We start from the raw sequence: 19,175 nt of genomic DNA, 5'->3' as shown, positions 1-19,175 counted from the left end.
ACCATGTACCAAGATCATCCTTGTTTTAAGAAGGAAAAATTGAAACTTAACTGGTTTGGCAGATTTGCCCAGGGTCTCACAGGTGGTAAATGTTGGGGAAAAAAGGACTACAAGAAATGCATCTCACTCCATAACTAAAGTTTTAATGAGTAAGAGAGCTAGCTATTGGAAGCAGAATGAGGGTGAAGGTAGGTCTTTGGACCTGATCTCAGGGAAAAAGAGGAAATCCAGTCACTAGGACTGCGGCCCAAGTTCAGAGAAGAACTAACTGCAAGAGATGCTGGCTGAGTCTCCTGACATGTGTTTTGGAGCCACCTGGGGTCTCCACAGATTGACCCATCTCAAAGTTGAGAGCAGAGGGGCCTGCATGTGGGGCCAAAATTCCTTAACTCTGGGGATTGGAGAAATTCACAGCAGGGAAATCTAGACAGCTGATTACACTAACCAGTCTCAAACACAGAATACTAGCAAAGATGAGCAGTGATAAAGGGAGGAGTGACCATGAGCTTAAAAATATATCTTTCCCAGAGAGCAAGTCAACAAACATGTTTTTTCATCCACACAGAATTTCATGTGAAAGTAATAAAAGTTTTTTTAATTGGTGATATTTCATATCTAAAGAGTAATGTTCAATTCTGGGTATCTTGCTTTTTAATAGAAATCACTATAATAGTGAAGGACTGAAGAAGGAGACAGCACCGGAAGAAGAAATGAAGGAGAAGAAAATATTAAAGAAAATATGCACTCATGCATTCAAAATCTTCATTAAGCACCAACTGTGTTCCCCGTACTGTGCTCTAGATGTGCTGAGGTCATTGCAACATAACCCTGCTCCAAGTAGTTCACATCCTTGAATGCAGAGAAGGGACATCTTTATTCATGCAGTAGAGAATGGGGCTCTGCTTTGTGAGCTACGGCAGGACTAAGATCTATGTATGGAATTTATAGGGAAGTAGACTTCACATCTGTATCAAGAAGAAGTTTTTCACTGTGCATATCTCCAACCATCCAGTGCAGATTGGAATAATCTACTGAGAATTTGGATGATCAACTTGAAGAACATATAGAAGAGTTTCCTGAATTTGTTGGGAGGTTGAATTAAATAACTCTGAAGTTCTCTTTTTACACAAAGATTTAAAGGTTTTATGTTATGCTATTCTTAACTAGTAAATAGCATTTTCTCCAGTTTTATAAGATGAACAGTGGTGAAAGACTGTCCAAGAGGATTAAAAGTAAACAATGTCAGAAGATCTCATCTTCTCATTAAAGTAAAGACACTTGAATCTTCTAATTTCTTCAAATAATTATGAACCATCTTGTCATGCCAGTAGGAAAGATCATCCTGACTCATCTTTTGGTACAATTTGTGCACTTGTTCATGCATTGACTTTTTATCTGATCTGATCTGTTTTTATTTTTTATTTTTGTGTGTGTGCTAAAGTTAAAAAAAACTCAGGCTTGATCATGGATTTTCTTAGCGAAAAATTAGGGAAAACCCAGGATAATGACTGACAGGGAAATTTCCAAGGGCAGGAGATGCTTCTGGATCAGTTATTTTTGTGTTCCAGGTGCCCCTAAATCCCACTGTGAGGGTGGGCATTCCACCTCTTGAAAGTTAACCAAATTCAAGTTTTGATGGTGTGGGTCCCAGGAGCGCCTTATCAGCTTCTTTCCATAGCCTATCATCCCAGATATTTAGGTAATGCAAACAAAATAGTGCCTTTACCTTAAAGACAGGATGTTTGGAGTCAGACTAATTTCTGTTTGAATCTCATCTCTACCACTTACCCATGTGAATTCAGACCAGTTATTTGACCTCTTTCATCCTCATCCCTTTAAAAAGGGTAATTATGAGAATTAAATCAGATAGCACTGTAAAATAGTAGGTGTCCCATAAATGCCAGTAGTTCGCATCTGAAGCTTATCACTTGAACAAAACTGGAACTTTGCTTGGCTGATTTGAAGCAGCCACTATGACAATGAGAGATGCAGATACTTTGATTTTAAAAGATCGAAATGTGAAATGACTGATTATCTTTATTAAACTATATAGACACAAGGGAGTCCCTGGCCCTAACTCTCTTCTGGAGCCTCAGTACCCCTCATGCCAGCCCACCCCAACATATCTTCCCTGACCTCAGCTGCCTGCATTGCCGGTGTGCAGAGATAGGGCTCCTCAGAGGGGCGAGGCCCAGGGATGGAATGTGGATGTCTGAGTGAAAGTTGAATATCATTGGTCAGAAAACTATGTCAGAAGCAGGTCAGAGCTGGTATAAATTGCCAGAACTACTTTTGGTATAGCAACAGTATTCCACCTTCCTTGTTACAAAATTGCAATTGGCTTCTGTTTTCTCAAACCTGAGAACAAGACTGTGTTCCCTGGAACTGAGCCATTTGAGATATTACTCTGACCTTAGCTATTAACCCACTATCACTCTCTATATCAGAGTTTCCTTCGTCTCTAAAACAGAGCTAATAATAATTGTCTCCATTTAGTTTGTGCTCACTATGTGCCAGGTACCATATCGAATGAGATTAAATAATATCTAAGAGATAGATAATTATTAAAGGCTTTTGAAAAGGAGGCAGAGAGAAGCTAAGTAACTCAGGAAGGTCACACAGCTAATAAGTCGCCAATTTGAGCTCTACCTTCAAGATTATGGGCTTTCAGAACCTCTGGTATATTGCCCCCAGCTCTCTCTGAATTCTCAGAATTATTTCAAGGCTCATAGGAAATGAAAGAAGAAAAAGAAGGGCTTTTAAAAAGAAAAGCTTACGATTTCCATAAATAAGACATATTTATGGTTAAACCCATGGTCGTAAATCTATACAGTCTTGGACAACCTGCATTATCTCAACCTCTACTCCTTCCACGAGTGAAATGGAAACCTGAAGGTATGGAATGGAACAGATGCTATTTACTCCATAGCAACAGTTCAGATTGCAAACGAAAGACAACAATAAATAAAAAATAAACATTAAAAGTTAGAAAGCCCAGTGCTTTTATACACAATCAGATTTCAGTGCTTGAGGAGTTTATTATTTATTGAAGTTACCTTTGGGCAGTTTTTTTTTTCCTAAAGCCTCTTTACAGTATTTCTGTCTATATTTTTAGTTGTAAAGATGTAATTAATTACAAATCAATGACAGCATATTTCTTCACACAGTTTCAAATTCTTAATGCCACTTTGTTGTCACTTTGGAACAATGGAAGAGTGACAAAGACATACAAAAAGACGGTTTTATGAATGACTATTTCCACAGGAAATTAAAGACTCATCCTTTTTCCACAGTGTCCCACGTCAATAAGTAATGTTCAGCTGGTTAAGTCATCAAGCTTTTAGTCTCTTTCTCCCTGAATGTTACTTCCCTTAACTGATCTATAAATGGCACTCACATTCTTAATCTGTTCAGTTCAGCACTCCCCAGAGATTGTATGACAAAAAAGAAAGACTATTCCCAGCCAGACCATAGAGCAATAAAGCATGACAACTGAGCCAAAGGAAGCATCATAAAGGTGCCTATTAGAAGGCGTACACACAAAAATGAATGAGCTTAAGAGAGCCGGCGAGCAATTAGTTCAGGCTTGGATTGCTTCGTAACCCACTAAATGGTCTTACCTTAGTTACAGATAATGAAGTTCTGATCAAAACCCCATGTCCTTTTCATCTTCTAAGAGCAATGTAGCTAGACATCTCAGGGTTCTTTTCTTTCTGCTCCTTCGTGCTTTCTCTAAAGCTGTCGGCACCTACCGCCATGGAGATGAGAAACTCCACAGGAGAATCTTGCTCTTCTTTGCTTTTCCGGACACATTCACCACACACAAAGGCCACTGAGTTCTCAGCTTCACTCCAGTGAATCAACACTTTCTTTAACTGGTTCCCATGCCTACACGTAGGTAGTCTTGCCAATGGTGGCTTACAGAAAACAAGAATGAAGACGAAATCTCCTTCCTCCCTGCCCATCTACATCTTTGTTTTTTGATCAAACCTTTGTGAGCTTATTCAAGAACAAGAATCTCCCCAAATCATAAAGTGGCCAAAAACTGCCCCTAAACTTCCTCCTGTCCCAGAAGACTAGATTTTCTCCTGCTGACACCTCCAGGCTGCATAGCTTCCTTCAAGTGTGTTCTTCTTAAGTGTAGGTGCTCTGATTGTCACAGTAAAGATTTTTCTGTGCAAACACACACCCTGTCTATGTAACCTTACACCTAAGGCAAACAGCCTCTTGACCAGTATCATTTCATTTGGATTCCAAGGAAATGTGTGCCCCTGGAAGATCATTGACAACCTCAGTAGTGGTCCCAAGGACAAAGTTTAGATGTTTTTCTGAGAAGTTGGTTTTGTTTTGTGGCTTGCTTGTTTGCTTCTTCTAAGTTTGGGATAAAGAAGGGAATATGTTTCTTACTCAATGTCCATTTTTCATCTATAAGGAAGTCTTATAATTTGCAATAAGCTAGTCGTGAAAACGTGGACATTTATAAGACATCACATAAATGCTAGTGCCATTTACTGAAATGATAGAACTGGGAGAGAAGCAAAGACAAGGATTCCAGTGACTAAGCTCTGGGGCAACTCAGTTGGAAGTTGGGAAGATGAGGAGCATCCAATGCAGGAGACTGAGAACGAGAATTGCCTGAAGTAGTAAGAAAACCATGAGATGTGGTATGAAGTGAAGAAAGTGTGACAAGAAAAAAGGAGTGATCATCTGTGTCAGAGATTAATGATAGGTCAGGATAAGGACTAAGAACTGATTATTGAATGTGACAATGTGATGTCACTGGTGACTTCGATGAAAGATATCTCAGTAGAGTTTTGGAGAAAAATGTCTGATTAGATGAGAAACAAGTGGGAACAGGAAGTAGAGACAATATGCATCCCATTTGTAGGGAGTTCTGCTATCAAATGGAGTAGAAAAACGCAGTGATGGATGGGAAGAAACATGGGGGTCAAGAAAGGTTTATTTTTCAGGGAGAGAGTTTTTTGTTTTGTTTTAATATGGGTGATGTTACAATTTGTCACATAGGATATTGTCAACTTATTAATTTATTAATTAAGGAAATGTTCTACAATTACTCATGTGTCATTTCTATTAAAAACAAGTACTTTTTGGGGCCTGCCTGGTGGTGTAGTGGTTGAGTTCGTGCACTCCACTTCGGCAGCAGCCCAGGGTTTGCTGGTTCGGATCGTGGGTGCTGACCTACACATTGCTTATCGAGCCATGCTGTGGCAGGCATCCCACATACAAAGTAGAGGAGGATGGGCACAGATGTTAGCTCAGGGCCAATCTTCTTCAGCAAAAAGAGGATTGGTGGCAGATGTTAGCTCAGGGCTAATCTTCCTCAAAAAAAAATATTTTATTTACTATCTCAGTGTTGTTAAATAGCAGTCAGAATGGGAGAATATGAGGAGAGATGCACATAGGTTGGTAGATGAGAGCCAAGGTTTCTGCGTGGCAAAAAGTCAAACAAAAAATGGAAAGCATTGGAGGAACTTACAAGGCTGAAGGAATGGGCAGAGGAACGTTAGAGAAGATTAAAGGTGTGCAAATGAAAGGTATTGGTCTTGGAGAAAAACTATACAAACTATTCTTATGAAAAGGCATAAGAAAATCAAACTGACTAATTCAGCAAGTAATTTGAAATAGGGGAAAAGAAGTCTGTCTTTTATGTGGTACACTGTAGATAGTAGGTAGCAGACAAAATTGTTTATTTTAACTTGATTTTCCATACCCAATGAAAACTTTTAAGTTGTTTCCCACGGGCTCAGCCCCTGCTGAAACCACGCCTTCAGATAGACCCAAACAAACTTCACAGATGCCGTTTTTTGCTGGCCTGAGGGCTTCCTGTTATTCTAACTGCCTGGCCATCATAGGATACAGAGGAAGTGTCTGAAGTCCTCACTACTAAACAGTGCGTTCCTGTCCCACTACTTATGAAAGTCTCTCCCACCACTTCTGATCCTAAAGTTATTTGAAACTTGCTAACTTATTTTCCTCTCTTTAGCCAAACTGTACTAGAGTAGATCATCCTTAAAGATGTCAAAATCTGGAATCAGAAATAAATCAGTAATAAGTTGATTTGCCTGTACTTCCTCTGAAATTAATGATAATTATTTAACTTTAAAATTAAATATGAGGCTTAATAAGAATTTCTGTTTGGGTCATTTTTTTGTCTAAATTTGAATGAATTATTTTTCCCGCTGGTTGTTGTACCAACTCCTAAATACACACATTACCAAGAATAAACCCTCTGAGAATTGCTAAAACGTCTGAGTCAGGTACTGTCAGGGGAGAATTCAACTCAAAATAGAAATCCTCAGAAGGGCACTAGCAAAACAAGAAATCATTGCCTGAGAACCTCTACAATACACCCTTGAGTTGGGCCCCAGTCTCTGCTTGAGCATTTTCATTGACAAGGAGCTCATTGACCCCTCACGTGCTCTGTTCCTATTTTATGATGACTCAACTCTACCAATGAGGAAGTCCTTCCTTAAACTCAGATAAAAACGTGTCACTCCATAGCTTTCACAAGACTTTCCTGTCCTCATGCTGTCCCTCTGCAAAACAAGTCTTGTACTGCTTCCAAGAGCCAGTTCTTCATACAAAAAAAGATAGGAATCTTATAGCTGCTGCTTAGTTTCTGACTCAGTCTTCACTTCTTCCATTGGAAAATCCCCAAAGCCTCTTATTATTCCGGATATGCATAGTGATTATTTAATTTGTCACTTTTGAAAATGAAAAGAGTAAAATGATAAGTCACTAAGACAACAGGCATCAACGAGGACTGCTAGGAAATTTAGTCAACTTATTTATATGCAGTGTTGTGCTGGCAAAATTTAATAATGGCCTCTCTAAGGAAAAAATGACTGACGGGTAGAGTATGCCAATTTCAGTGGTGTAAATACTCCAACCATGGCCGATTTCAAGTTACTGATCTGGTGTCTCAGAATGTAGAGTTGATAAGAGGTGTGCACATTGGCTCTTGTGGGCTGCTATGAGCCTGCTCCAGCACAGCACTGTATGATAAGCTGTGTTTTAGAATTTGTTCAATGTCCTGGCTGTCCTGTGAATGTCTCTTTCCACATGTGATATGTTTTAATTGATAATTGCTGAGGTGTTGTTTGGCCAGCCCAGGATCAGTTCAGATTCCACTCGAAATTCCACTTCAAGGGTCCAATTCCATCAAAATTCAACTTCAAAGGATCTATGAATGGAGAGGTATGCAGTCACAGAGGAAGCCTTCAACTTCTAATATTTGGGTCAGAAAAAGAAAATTTCCCTAGAGCGTCTGTACTGGAAATAAAATGGGCAAAGTTGATACATTAGGGTACATTTTCATTAAATTATTTATACCACTAAGCAACGATTATATACCACTAGGCCTTGATTAAGTCGTCATCGTTTTTCTTAATGGAACAGAAAAGAAACTGGGTTTAAAACTGCTGGCTTGTTAAGAGAGAGACTGCAAAAAATTATTTAAAGTTTTAAACGTTTCCATATAATTCAGGAAGCATTTATTAAGTCCTGATCATGCATTGAGGAAACCCTATAAATATTCAACGTAAAACTCTACTAATGAATAAACTTGTTTTCACGATTAGCCTTTTTCACTCTTGGGTAGGTTCCTACTTTCTTAAAAGCCATGGATATGTTTGTTTTTGTTCTTCAGTGAATCCATTCTGCATAGTCACTTGTGAGTCACATTTCCCCAAGGGTGTAATTTACACCCTTACTCTTTTCATACTGAATGCAACTGGTGGCGAGAAACTGTGTTAGCACTGCATAAGAGTTAGCAGGACAAATAAAAATGTTGATTTGGCCTGATCATGTCATCTACAATGGGGAAAAGTAGGAGATAGAGCTGGAGTGTCAGCAGCATCTGGTAAATCAGATTAAAGAATTTTGATTATTCTAAAGCAGATTAAACGGCTTTGATCAAGGGAGTAAAACAATCTGATTAACATTTAAGAGAATGAATTCTGGCAGTGATGGTGAGAATGGATTGGCCAGACAACAGATAGGGAGGGCAGTAAGGGAGATATCGCATAACCTAGGGGAATAAAGCAAAGGAACAGATTCAAGAGATATTTGGGAGTCGGAATCCACAACAATCAGAAATCCATCAGGGAGGGAGGAGAGAAAGGAGAAGAGGAGTTGTGTAGTGAAGGGATGGGGAAGAGTCAAGGATGATTCCGCGGAAAGGATACACCTGCACAGCTGCAATCAAGTCTGCGGGTTGGGTGGCAAGGAGTTTGTGACTTTATCTCCTGGTGGTAGAGGAGACAGGACTAGAGATTTAAAGAGAATGGAAAACATTTGAAATAGTCACTGTAGGGAAATTGAAAAATATGTTATGTGGAGCTGCATTGAGGGCCTGCTCTTGGTAACATTTCCTCAAGAGTCTAATTGAATACGTATATTTTGAAAGAGTGTTCCAGATACTCTGCATAGGTCTTTCCACTTCCCTGTAATGACCCGTTCCTCTAATTTCTAATGAAACCCACCAAATGAAACAAACACTTTTTGATTTAAGAATTTTAACAACGTAACTCATTCCATTCTTGGTTTCCAGATTGACCACTAAATGGACTTTATGTCAAAAATAGTGAAAATCCCACAAATACTTGTTCCAAAAACATTTGTGGGAACTCACCCCCCTTTTCCCCCCAAACAAATCCCTGACATCAGCGAGGGGACAGAAGTGCAGAAGCAGGGCAGTTGACGCTGTCCTTGCATGGAACTCCGGAATTTAGGGAAGGAACAAACCCAGTGAGGTCATGTCTAGTTTGGGATTAAATGGCTAACTCTGATTCCGTGATCCTATTAAGAAAAATGCACATAAAATGCCCAAGAATTTTTCCTTTGTTTGATTCAGAAATTAAACTTGCACACGTCATGTCTGCAAAACAAGCATTTCACCGTGTCAGATGCTCTCTTTGATGGAAATAGGATGTAAAAGAGAAGAGAGAACATGCTACCTTCCTCAGCTGGCTGTGTCATGTTCCTTACCGCACCTCTGGAGTTACATATTTTAAATGTAGATTTGTCTGCACTCTAAAAAGTAAACTTTATATCCAAAAACTTTAACCAAGTCTCTAGCTATAACCTGCTCAACCAGTGGAGGCTATTGAGAGTGCTAAGATCAAAACATATTCCTGACTGTCTAATACCAAATTACCCCAGTTCTGAGAGACCTGGTTTTCAGCATAGCAGAAGGTGGACATCACCCACATTATGAAGACAATTGCCTTCATTCTCCATATGATATAATACATATATTTTCTTATAATAGTGCTTCCCTGGCACCTAATACCTAATCTGAAAAACTAGCATGTTCATCAGGGAAATGCAAATCAAAACTACACTAAGATACCGCTTTACATTTGTTAAAATGGTTATAATCACTAAGACTAAAAAAAACAAATGTTGGAGAGGGTGTGGAGAAAAGGGAGCCCTCATACACTGCTGGTGGGAAGGCAAACTGGTTCAGCTACTATGGAAAACAGTATGGAGGTTCCTCAAAAAACTAAAATTAGAACTACCATATGACTCAGCTATCCCACTACTGGGCATCTACACAAACAACTTGAAATCAACAATCCAAAGTAATATATGTACCCCTATGTTCATTGCAGCACTATTCACAATAGCCAAGACGTGGAAACAATCCAAGTACCCATCGACCGATGATTGGATAAAGACGATGTGGTATACATATACAATGGAATATTACCCAGCCAGAAAAAAGACAAAATCATCCCATTTGCAACTACTTGGATGGACCTGGAGGGAATTATGCTAAGCAAAATAAGCCAGACTGAGAAAGACAGACACCATAAGATTTCACTCATATGTGGAATATAAACAAATACATGGACAAAGAAAACAGTTCAGTGGTCACCAGGGGAAGGGGGGTGGCAGATGGGCACAGGGGGTGAAGGGAAGCACTTATGTGGTGACAGACAAGAAATAATGTACAACTGACATTTCACAATAATGTAAACTATTATGAATTTAATTAAAAAAAATTCTAGCATGTTACCAGCAATTTCCAAATCTTTGCTCCAAATGTTCTGTTGTCACATCAGATACAAAAAAATATTGTTCATTTAAAAATGCAAGCACCTATTTTGATGTAATAACCATAGCTATTACTTATTGAATACATATGTATTACATACCAGGACTTTGGTAACCGTTTTGCAGAAATTATCTGTTTTAATTATTAAGCAACCCATAAAATAAGTACTAGTGTCACTAGTAATTTTTAAATAAGAGTTGAAAATGTTGATAGACTCTCCCAAAGTTTCACCATGAATAAAATTTATTGACAGGGTTAGAACTGAAACCTCTACTATCAAAGATCACACACTTCTCAGTTAATAAAGGCAAAATAGACCTTCTCAAAGAAATAGAGCCAATTTGAACTAACCACAGGTGAATGTCCCATTTCTCCTCCGTAGTTCCACAAAGAAAACAATGAAGCACACCAGATTGTGTGCAGAAGACTCACAAGCAGTGAGGCCTTTGCTGTGATGACTTAGAAAGAGGACTGAGTAATACATATGCCAAATTATCACAGATCAGGGCTAAGTCAAAGGAATCTTGATCCAAGTTTGAACCAATTTGAAGTTTTTTTGGCTTTCAAAGTTATTGGCACTAAATTTAATATCTAGTTGACCCCAACTGATTTTCTTAACTCCGGCAGGGCTCATCTTGCCATTTAAAGGTTTCTATATTGAAATTATAATAAACAGCATATTGTTAGAAACAAACAAAGACCCTCCGAATGAAAACAAGCAGGAGCTATCATTCAGAATTTGCTACAACAAGGGAGTCAGCCACCATCACTTGCATTTGGCAGAGACTTAAAGGTGGGCACAGGAGTGAGAAAATGCTACAGTGAAAAAAGAGAAGGCTTTAGGTATGGTCTGATCAGAGGCTGTTGGCATGAGGAAGCTGGAGGTGGCCTGACTAGAAGCGGGGCCTACTGTGTGATTGGTTTGGGAAGCACATTTTGCTTTCTCTGGTTGGTTCTAAGAAGCAGAGGAAAAAAATAGGGAAGTTGGAAGTTAGTGACCAGTTCTTGACAATTTGGGGCCCATTACTACAAAGATTGTGGTTTATCGTCCCTATTTTCTATAAAGGTTGTGGATGAGAATTGTATTGTCATATATGGTCTTGGACATCATTTATTTGTATATTCAACCTCCCAACATAAGCAACACAATATGGTGGTAAATGAAATGTGGGACATCAACCTTACAAAAACATGCTTTTTGAACCTATAGCTTCCACGTTGATACTTACAAATTGAATCACTTGTGAATAAACTCCCCCCCAAATAAATTATTCACTTTCTTCTATTATATGAGCCAAATATGCATTTAATCATTCTTTTTTTTCTCTTTCAGGGCATCTTGGCTTTCTTAGAAATCTAATTATCTATTAGCCAATATATTAAAGCTAGATTGTTTTAATTGTAATTGAATCGTTCTGATCTCAATGAAAACTATCATAACAAATACTCAATGATAATGGTTTTTCTGTGGGGAAATTGCATGGCCTTGCAATATAAGATCTTGACAACAACAGCTCCTGCCACCTTTCACAACTGGTAAACCATAGCAAGTTGGATGCATCATGTTCTTGGAAACATGGCATTTTGCCCACTTTGCATTTACTTTCAAGCATGAATCTATTTTAACGACCCAAAACTATTTTAAACCTGGGGGGGTAGTGTATAATAAATTTCAGCCTTGTCAAATCTACCAATTCAAACTTGATTTAGTCATAAAAAATAAGGTAAATGTATTTTACCATTTTCCCCACCTTTTCTGCTGGCTATATTTCTCTGGCTTATTACCTCATTGGCTAATAAAGTACAGTGGTTTCGTGTAGTGATTTAAATATTTTGCCAACCCATTCTTTCAATCTAGATGGTGTCTGTGTATACAATAGTTACTTTCACTAACTGTTAGCAGCTCAAGTCCCTTCAACTTCCGCAACTTTCTCAAATTCGCAAATGCAACACTGACTCATCAATACTATGCAGATGTTTCAGCATGTCAATGTTTTCTTTCATGGAAGGATCCATTTGATATTCTCACCTTTCCACCTTCCACCCCCCACTGCTTGAAAATATTGCTATCGCTGCCGTGAAAATAAGGACCAAAAGACAGTCTTGGCAAAAAGGGTTGAGTCAGTTATTCCATGCAGACACTCCTTGAAGTTTACTTTTATTTTCACTTTGATTTTTTCTGAAGCCTTAAGTAGATGCAAATGTTACTATTGTTATTTCTCTTTAGGCTAGGAAGTCTGGAAAATATAGAGGAAGCTTCAGAACACATGGTTATCTGGGGCACAAGAAAGTTATGGAAGAAAATCTGAGTCATGAGCTGTTCTGTCAATACTCAAATCCTTATTTTCTCCATGTTTATAGGATAACTATTTGTGAGAATACTTCACATCTTTTACCTTTCCTCAATCCACAGTTAATTTTTCTTTTTATTTTCCCTTTTTATTTGGCCTTTCCCTTCCTCTTTGTGAAACATCTTCTTCCATTTTGTTTATTATCAGCATTAAAGTTGCCTGTTTACTGACAGCTCATCAAATTCCAACAGTTATGGCAAATTACAAAAGAATAGTCAAGCCATGACTCTTCAAAGGGATGAAAGAGTCAAAATAATAAGTAGAAAAATAAATGCTTTCACCTACTATTAACTTACCATTCCATAATTGCCAACATAAACTAAAAACTCAATAATAGAAAGAATTATTAAGAAAAGGAAAGTGAAGTAATCTTCATTTCATTGTGTTTCTCTACTCTTTGGTGAGGAACGTCTAGGGACTCTCATTTCTTTGTCATCATCTTCTGTTATGGATTGAATAGTTTTCTCCCCAAAAGATATTTTGAAGTCTTAACCTCTGGTACCTGTGAATGTGACCTTATTTGGAATTAGGGTCTTGGCAGATGTAATCAAGTTAAAATGAGGTCATTAGGGTAGGCCCTAATCCCATTTGACTGGTGTCATAAGAAGACGGAACATATACAGAGAGAAGAAGCCATGTGAAGATGGAGGCCGAGATGAGAGCTATGCTGCTACAAGCCAAGGAATGTCTGGGGCCACCAGGAGCTGGAAGAGGCAGGGGAGGAGCCACCCTGGAGGCTTTGGAGGAGGGAGGCCAGCCTTGATTTCAGGCTTCCAGCCTCTGGAACTGTGAGATAATATATTTCTGTTTTAAGCCACTCAGTTATAGCAGCCTTGGGAAACTAATACAACATCCATATTTGCATTTGAGAGGCTATTTTATATCTTTTAGAAATTTCTTCCTCTCTGAGCAATCTTCTACTACCTTTCAACTAAATGTATAGACTAGTAAGTAATTGATTGATTTCCAACTATAAAATCACCTGCCCGGCAGAGGTCAGGTTCTGAGTTTGTTCTTCCAAAATGCCATTCTAGATGTTAAGCTTACTCTTAGGTTGTAGCATATCACATTATCAAGAGGTGATGGAAACCTTAAAAAGTTTGCTCTTCAATTTTTCATGGTATCCACAGATCACTAGATATACATTTCCTGGGGGTAAATCTGCATATATAGTTTATTCCGTAATTCTGAATATATAGGCTAACTAGAGCAAACATATATTTAGAACATGTTGTTTAAGTTATTTTGATCCTATACAGAAGCTGAGACTCATAAAACCATAAAAACTAAATTTAAAAAAAATTAAGAGCCTGCTTTGGTCCATTCAAATGTGCTTTTAAATAGATACTTCAGGATTCTGTGATTGACGGCGCAGTCCAAATTTTAGACTTTTTGGTATTGTGTAACATCTGTTTTCCTGGTCTGTGAATGAGGGTCTGCTTAAACAGTGCAAGTAACCACCCCTCCCATCTGCCATAAATTAAAACTCTCCCCTCCCCAGACCCTCATAGCACTTGACCTATTGACATTATTCATTGTGTAGTTCAATGCCCTGGAGGCTCAAATTAAATGGAAATATTACATGAAAGGGTAAAATAAGGGAGTGGTGACACTTCATGGAGTAGGAGAGGAGGATGATTCGAGAGTATAGGCTACAATCAAGCAAAGCAGCCCCAAAGCAGTATCTCCTAAAGCCCCAGTTGGGTAATAGCAGGAAACTGAAGCCCTACCTCGGACATACCAAAGAACTCAGCCTGCAACCAATAGAACAGATGAAAACAAAAGCATCAGAAGGAGCATGTGAACATGCTAAATGCACCCAATGAATTAGCAGTTCAAACTGTAAGTAGGGCTGTGTGCCTAAATTAGGTCCATAATTCAGCCCCCACAAAAAGTACTTGGCAGAATAAAGTCCAAGTGTTTTCATTGACCTCAATTACACAAATAACGCGTGCAATTTTATCCAGACAAAGTATAACAAAGATGATCTGTTTTCTCCTAGCTAAAGGTTTATGAGAAGGCACACAGTGTTTCCAGGTAGACTTTTCCCCTTATCTGAGAGCTTTCAGGCCTGTAGAATTTTCTTTCAAGGGAAAAACAAAAAACCAGGAACAATTGCCCCATTCAAATACCAAATCACTGCAATCAGTCTTTCTACCACGGACTCTTTCGACAGAAGCAGAAACAGCAGGTTCTGCCTAGATTGAGTTGCCCTGTTTTACCAGCACACATACTTTGGCAGGAAAAAAAGTTGTGATTGAATCTGAGGTGGAGCCTAAAAAAATAAATGCTTAAGCAAATGATTGAACAGCTTTCTTGAGGTGCAATGAGACAGCTGGGGCTGGACGGAGGTGGAACCCACCAGTTCCCTGGGCTAGATCTCCGGGCTCAAAGCAACCATGTGGCAGGGCGAGACCTGGGGTGAGAGAAGCAGTTATTGCTGGAGTTATGAAGTGTTAGCATATCACATTCTGCCTTTTTCTTGAGTCTGATGCAACTAGAGATTCTAAACAGTTAGTCAGAGCTGTGTGTTCTCTGTAAATAATGGAGTAACTAGCTTTTAATCTTTTTATCTACATATAGATTTGATAAACAGAGATATGGGAGCATTTTGGAAACATGTTACGTGCAGTTGTAAGTCTGGTTTATGGCTAAATATTTTCCCTTCTTCCTAGAGAGTTAAGCTTATTTATTAATGTGCTCTCTGGTTACAGACAACCACAATTATGGAAACCCTGTAGTTTTATACTTTATACTATAAGGTGTTTTTTTTCTCACTGTCCCCCGCAAGTCAGGAATCCCACCTTTGGGAAATATTGAAACAAATAAACAAGAAAAAGCGTGGCTTTGGGTGGTTGTTTCTCTTCAAACTTCAGGAATCTGGGCATGCTGAGACAGAAATAAAAGCAGGCATCCTTCTGTTCTCTTTCCTGGTAGTTAACACTCATATACAAATTATGCACCACTCTTAATTCGATCTAAAACCAAAAACTGAGGTGGCCAACTGATGTGGTTTAAATCCCCCGCTTCTTGTTATAGAGCATCTCCCCCCCACCACCATAAAAAAAGCCAAATAAATGAGGATAGGATGATCCCAAGCACACAGCACAGAGCCTGGCACATGGTAAGTATTTATCAAGAGTTCTTGACTTTTGTAGGTCCAGGAAGAGGGCAAACAGGGGGTTCAGAAGGAGAAATGGGCTTTCTGTGCCTGGTCATACCACCATATAGCTACCTAAGACCAACTTTCATATATTTTGGTGGACATAGGCTGAAAAACTTTTTTCATTGAGTTTTTAGATTGAATTTATAGATTTTTGAAAACTGAGGACTTTTGAACTACTGAGGCATATTTAGATAGACCAATTTTAAATAATTCAAGCCATGGTACTAAAATTGACCATTGGGCAAAGCTATTGTGACACAACTACCAGAATCACATAAACAAACAGCAAATAAACTGGTAGTGACAAAGACAGAGGTCATGTCCCCTCTCTGATTTTTTACTAAAGTTCCCACCAGAAGAAATCACTGGGCCTACTTTGATTTCTTTTCAATGGCAGCCACTAACTACTTCAAATATAGCCAATGTGTACCATCCAGTTTACCCACAAGTTAGAACAGTCATCTCTTCCAGCTTTAGGAATAGTGCCGCATCCAAGAAAGGTGACCACTTCACTTCTCTTCTCTTGGAGGACCAAGTTGATTGAAGGAGTTGGAATTAACCCTTGCAACAGAATTCAATCCCCTGGCAATGTCAGCATTCCTAAAGCACCTATCTGCTCCGTATGAGTTTCACATTCAGTGCCCCAATCTTCATAAGAGCTCTATGGCATAGCTATCATTGACCCAACTGAAAGAGAAAACGGAACTTCTATAGTGGTAAACTGCCTTGGTCTAGACCACTGGTTTTCAAACCTTAATGTCTGTTAGAATCACCTGGTACATTGGACCCCAGGCCCAGAGTTGCTTTTATTCAATAGGTCTGAGGTGGAGCCTAGGAATCTGCATTTTTTAGAACTTCTCAGGTGATTCTAATGCTGCTAGTGCTGGATCATACTTTGAGAACCACAAGCCTAAATCACATAAATCATAAGTGGCAGAGCCTAGATTAAAATCCAGGCCTGTATGATTCTAAAATGCAAGCCGATGCTACACTAAGAAGGCACTTGTTACCCTCTTAAGATTTCTTGACTGCAAAGATAGAAGAGGAGAAAACACACTGTAGTAGCTGGGTGGTATGTGAAAGAGGAATGGGTCTAGCGTTGAAACCCTGGAGCCTGAGTTCCCTTGTCTGCCATGCACCAGCATGTCACTTAATTTACGTGGTCCTTCTAGTGTTTCCATCACCATAATAAGAATTCTGCTGGTATTACTCTCACTACTCTCACAGAGTTGTTTTGAAGATATAATTGATGTAAAATAATTTTCTAAGCTTTGAAGTGTTACCACAAATGTTGTTTGTTATTTTCATTAGGAATCAAATCAAAAAAAGAGTAAAGATGAACAAAACAAGAAAAATAAAAATAGACCAGTAGATGGTCTGGTCTTTAGTTTAAAAGCTGACACTACGTAAAAGGAAATACCAAACACAACACAGAAGTTTATTAGAACCTTCAGGAGTTCAGTGATCTTTAAGATGAATGCACCAACAGTCTTAAGGGTAGGGCAGCTGCCAAATTTTTTCCAATATTGTTTTTTTCAACTTAAAAAGTAAACATCTTATTTCTTTCTTTAACAGACATTCTTTTGATGAATGTTGAAAAATGATTAATAATAGTAAAAATTTAATGTTAACAGCTTTCTTTCTTAGAAGTGTAGTTTTCTTTCATAAAATACTGAAAATATTTTACTTTCAAAAATACAATTTTATTATGCTCATCATTGGCTTTTGTTTGATGATCTTTCTGGAAATATAAATTTGACTTCATTTGTAATACGTGGCAGAACCAGTGAAATACAGGATTTGCTATGCAATGAATGGCAAACACAGGCAATTCACATCACTGTTACTCTTAATTAAGTAACTTTAATACAAGAATGAAAACTGAAACTGCCTCGACTTTCTCCATTAAAATTCTCACTGTAAATATTGGCATATCAAGAGCAGTCATTTCTAACTAATGAAGTTAATATTCACTGGCACAACGAGGCTACTTTATGTTGGATTAATTAAGGAGAAACTTTCTACTCTAAACAAAGAAATCTGTCGAGGCCCATAGGGCTCTGCTTTTATCTACATTTTTTTTCCTCAAACGAATGGCTCATTTGATATTAGTTCAATATTTGGTATTAAAGCCAACAGACTCCTATATATCATCAGGACCATAAAAAAGAATGGCATTTTCTTCCATCAATGAGATTTGCTTTCCTTAGATTGGATATTATACTTCCTCAATGAAGTGAAATCCTTATTGATTTATGTTGTTAGAATTCTGTTTGTATTTATTAGTTCGTGATGAAAATGACAAATCCCCATGCTGGTGCAGCTGGGGTTCTGCCCATTAAATAGAGTGCAGACATCTCCTTTTCTGTTTCTGATTTGCTTGTTTTTATTCTTTAAATGCCTTGATAGAGAAAATGCAATTTAATGCTTGCCATGCAAAATAGAATACTTCAAAGAAATCAATAATCAGAGAGCAGAGAGCAGGGTTCAGGTGGTAAGATTTTATTCTACTTTATAATTTCAATGCCTGAGCATGTCTCAGGCTATCACTTTGACTTGTGTACAAAGGTTTGTTGACCGCTGGGTGTCTAATCTAAATCAAGTATTAATACAATTATCATCTCTAATAATCACACCGACATGAATTTATGGGGAATTGAGTTTCTTTAGATTAATAGTTAAAGACACATATTATAGAGAAAGACTGTCCAAAATCAGCCATTTACTAGCTGTGTGACTTTACATGGTCTCTCTGTGCCCCTCTTTCTTTATCTGAAAAACGAACTTCCGTTATGAAGATGGAAGGACTAATATTTGTAAAACACTTAGAATAATGCACAGCATGTAGTTAGCACTGTGTGTTTGTAAAGAAAAATCAATTGGTACATTGAAAATATTATTTCTGCTGTGAAATGAGACATGTTTCCTTGTTATTGGTAGGTGAAATGCTTCATAAGTTTCTCCACGTAGTTTCCTATCATTCATAGAGGATTCGGCAAAAACAGCTTCTTTTCATGACTTTGGTAATGGAATATTTGGGATGTGGAAACAAACCTCTCAAAGAAACAATGAAACCATCTATCATTGTAACACTATTGTTGTGACACACAGAGAAAACATGAAGTCTTTGAAATATACAACATCTACCCAACTAGTCAGCATCATAGGAAGAGAAACTGAGGCAGAAGACTAACGTGAATGAGTTAGTTTAAAATAATCTAATAAAGAAGTAGTAGGGAAAATCTGGAGAAGATGGTGCTGATAAAGGAGTAGTTTTCATAATAAGTTCTGGCATAACAGTTTGAGGCTATTTCCTGTCTTCAATGCTTTTTTTCAAAATCAGTGGTCAAGGAATTTTGGTACTTTCTTAACACATCTCTGTTATTTTTATCACCTTAAAAGAGAGGTAAGTTATACTCTAGTGGGACAAACATCATCTCTGTGGAAAAATGGTTGGTGATTTGAGTAAGTAAGTACGTGAAGGGAAGGATCTGGGTTAGCGTAGCGATTTGGTTGCTATCCATTCAGCACCACTACTCTACGAAGTGAAATAAGACCAGAGGCTCTTAGGGAATGC

At 38.2% G+C, this 19,175-nt stretch overlaps 2 protein-coding genes across 17 annotated transcripts in view; one reads left to right on the top strand and one right to left on the bottom strand.

The window, feature by feature from the left end:
* The window catches only part of LOC123275930 (uncharacterized), a 51,253-nt gene extending 48,303 nt beyond the window's left edge, over positions 1-2,950 (top strand). Inside the window, exon 7 of the mRNA XM_070483522.1 lies at positions 659-2,950. The gene's annotated coding sequence lies outside the window, so the exon portion shown is untranslated. The remainder of the gene's footprint in view (positions 1-658) is intronic.
* The window catches only part of KCNJ16 (potassium inwardly rectifying channel subfamily J member 16), a 48,650-nt gene that overhangs the window by 20,780 nt on the left and 8,695 nt on the right, over positions 1-19,175 (bottom strand). The window contains exon 1 of one of the 16 annotated variants that reach the window (XM_044744221.2): positions 3,621-6,885. The exons of 9 other annotated variants lie outside the window; for them this stretch is intronic. The gene's annotated coding sequence lies outside the window, so the exon portion shown is untranslated. Of the gene's footprint in view, positions 1-3,620; positions 6,886-19,175 lie in introns of those variants that run through there. 6 more of the 16 variants (XM_014839672.3, XM_044744223.2, XM_070483513.1 and 3 more) reach the window with 6 other exon arrangements.

The sequence above is a fragment of the Equus asinus genome, chromosome 13 (genome assembly GCF_041296235.1).
Source record: "Equus asinus isolate D_3611 breed Donkey chromosome 13, EquAss-T2T_v2, whole genome shotgun sequence".
Lineage (NCBI taxonomy): Eukaryota > Metazoa > Chordata > Mammalia > Perissodactyla > Equidae > Equus > Equus asinus.
This window is presented reverse-complemented; position numbering and strand designations above follow the sequence as displayed.